Genomic DNA, 2,500 nt, shown 5'->3' with positions numbered 1-2,500 from the left:
ACCTCCTCCCTCGGCCAGGCACTCGGCGCCAGCAGGGGAGACAGGATCAGACGCCCCGCCGGCCACTTAAGGCCGAGGACGAACCACGAGACGGGCGGCTGCAGCAGCGGGCGGCCTGCAGCTCCCAGCACTCTCAATCGATCAACCATCGAGTCGGGTCAGCGTGTCAAACCGGCGAGCTCCACGGTCAGGCCGGCGGCGCACCAGCACCGGACCTCCGCGGCTCCCTTCACTCTTTCCACTGCCAGCCAACCGAGAGACGGACCCAATGCGGACGTGCAGAGCTTAGGCAGACCCCCCACTGGAGGCTCAACACTTCGTGGCAGCTCCGTGTCCCAGAGACCAGGAGGGTTGGCACACACACACAGTGTGAACCACCGACAGCCATTCTGGGACCGGTGACAGCCGTGCTGGCCCCACTGCCACGACACAGACGGACGCCAGGCCGCGCTCCCCGGCGGGGGGATGGCGTCGAGCCTGACGAACGGAATGTGCAGGGTGGGGGGGAAAGGCCAAGCGCTCCGACGCCGGAGGGCTCCGGAGTCTGAACTTAGGGGGACAAAGAGGACGGGTCCTCTGCGACACCCCAGCCGCGCTCTCGCCAGCCAAGGCGAGTGCGATTGATTGCCAAACGACCCTCAGACAGGCGTGGCCCCGGGAAGAACCCGGGGCCGCAAAGTGCGTTCAAAGTGTCGATGATCAATGTGTCCTGCAATTCACATTAATTCTCGCAGCTAGCTGCGTTCGTCATCGACGCACGAGCCGAGTGATCCACCGTCAAGAGTTGTCTGAGTTTGTTTTAGGTCTCTCCCTCGCCAGAGGAAAGCGACCCGGACCGCACATACGCTCCCCACCTTGAGCTACAGCCACCTGCACGCCGGCGTGCGGGCGGAGCAGGGTGGCGTGAAGCGATGGGGAGCACCATCCTGGTGCGGCCCGCAGAAACATACGTCTATTGGGGGGAGGAGGACAGGGCGCCCAAGAGGCGATGCGTGCCCCAACGCACCGCAGCGACGGAGGCAGGATCACCGCCACCATGTCGCCCGCCTAGTATCACGAGGCGTGCAGCAGCTTTGCCCTAGGAAAAGCAGAGGCGGGAACGGGCACCGGCCATCGGTTCGGCAGCGTCACTGACGCGTGCACGTGGCGGCGTGTCGGCGAGCGGACTTCCTGCGAGGAGGCGGGGGCGGCACTCGCCCGAGCAGACGCCCGCCCGGCCCAGCCACCGCCGAGGTGGACTGGGAGTCGCGGCAACGGCTCGTCATACTCGTTCCCACACTCACAGCGCAGCTTGCCCGCAAGCCACCGACCACCGATCGACGCCAGGCGCCCCGACCGAGAGCGGGATCGCTCGTTCGCCCTGCTGGCAGTTCGCTGGGGATCACTACTGCACGGAGCTCGGAGACCGACGGGCGGCAACTCGAGAGTCTTTAAACCACCACCCCCATCCCGCAAGTGCAAAGAGGCTGTATACGCACAGACGGGTGAGGGGAATAGGTACCCCGTCGGGTTTGAAGGGAGCGTGACTAGATAGCAACGATGTAAACCCAGCCGATTTGGGAGCGAAAGACCGGCGCCTGCATCACCGGCTTCGTTTCCCGTGGCTGGAGAGTACACCGAAACCCTCCGTCTGTCGCGAGCTCCCGACGACGCGGTGCCGCCAAGCAGCAGGGCCGGACCTGGTGTGGCTCCCCTCGTCGATCACAGACCGGTCGGCACTACTGACGAGACGGTGGAACGGGCTTCGCCCCTTGTGACGAAGGGTGATGCGAACCCGCCCGCCCGCGTGCGTTCGGGGTGGACTCGGCAAACGGAGATTTGAAATCGGAAAGTGTCCTCCTGCCCCGCGCAGGTAGGCGCCCAACAGTTGTGGGGGGTTTGGCGGTGACCACGGCTGCAGGGCCTGCTACCCCGACGAGCTCTCCTGCTGGCCCCGAAACCACCCTCGCGAGACAAGTTGAAACGGAAACGGGCGTACCCCCAAGCCGACGATCCTTTCTTATTTGTTACTTTTTTTTTCACTTGCTCGAGTTGTGGGGATTTGGCGGTGACCACGGCTGCAGGGCCTGCTACCCCGACGAGCTCTCCTGCTGGCCCCGAAACCACCCTCGCGAGACAAGTTGAAACGGAAACGGGCGTACCCCCAAGCCGACAGAGATCCTTTCTTATTTGTTACTTTTTTTTTTCACTTGCTCGAGTTGTGGGGGTTTGGCGGTGACCACGGCTGCAGGGCCTGCTACCCCGACGAGCTCTCCTGCTGGCCCCGAAACCACCCTCGCGAGACAAGTTGAAACGGAAACGGGCGTACCCCCAAGCCGACGATCCTTTCTTATTTGTTACTTTTTTTTTCACTTGCTCGAGTTGTGGGGGTTTGGCGGTGACCACGGCTGCAGGGCCTGCTACCCCGACGAGCTCTCCTGCTGGCCCCGAAACCACCCTCGCGAGACAAGTTGAAACGGAAACGGGCGTACCCCCAAGCCGACGATCCTTTCTTATTTGT

At 63.5% G+C, this 2,500-nt stretch overlaps 1 non-coding gene across 1 annotated transcript; it reads right to left on the bottom strand.

Annotated features, from left to right (window-relative positions):
- Positions 1 to 632: 632 nt before the first annotated feature.
- LOC140473700 (5.8S ribosomal RNA) lies at positions 633 to 786 on the bottom strand. Its single transcript, XR_011958548.1, has one exon. It is a non-coding gene; the product is annotated as a 5.8S ribosomal RNA (ribosomal RNA).
- Between the last annotated feature and the right edge of the window lie 1,714 nt (positions 787 to 2,500).

This window comes from Chiloscyllium punctatum, unplaced genomic scaffold (genome assembly GCF_047496795.1).
Source record: "Chiloscyllium punctatum isolate Juve2018m unplaced genomic scaffold, sChiPun1.3 scaffold_685, whole genome shotgun sequence".
In the NCBI taxonomy this organism is placed as follows: domain Eukaryota; kingdom Metazoa; phylum Chordata; class Chondrichthyes; order Orectolobiformes; family Hemiscylliidae; genus Chiloscyllium; species Chiloscyllium punctatum.
Note: the sequence above shows the minus strand (reverse complement) of the source record. Positions and strands in the feature narration are given on the sequence as shown.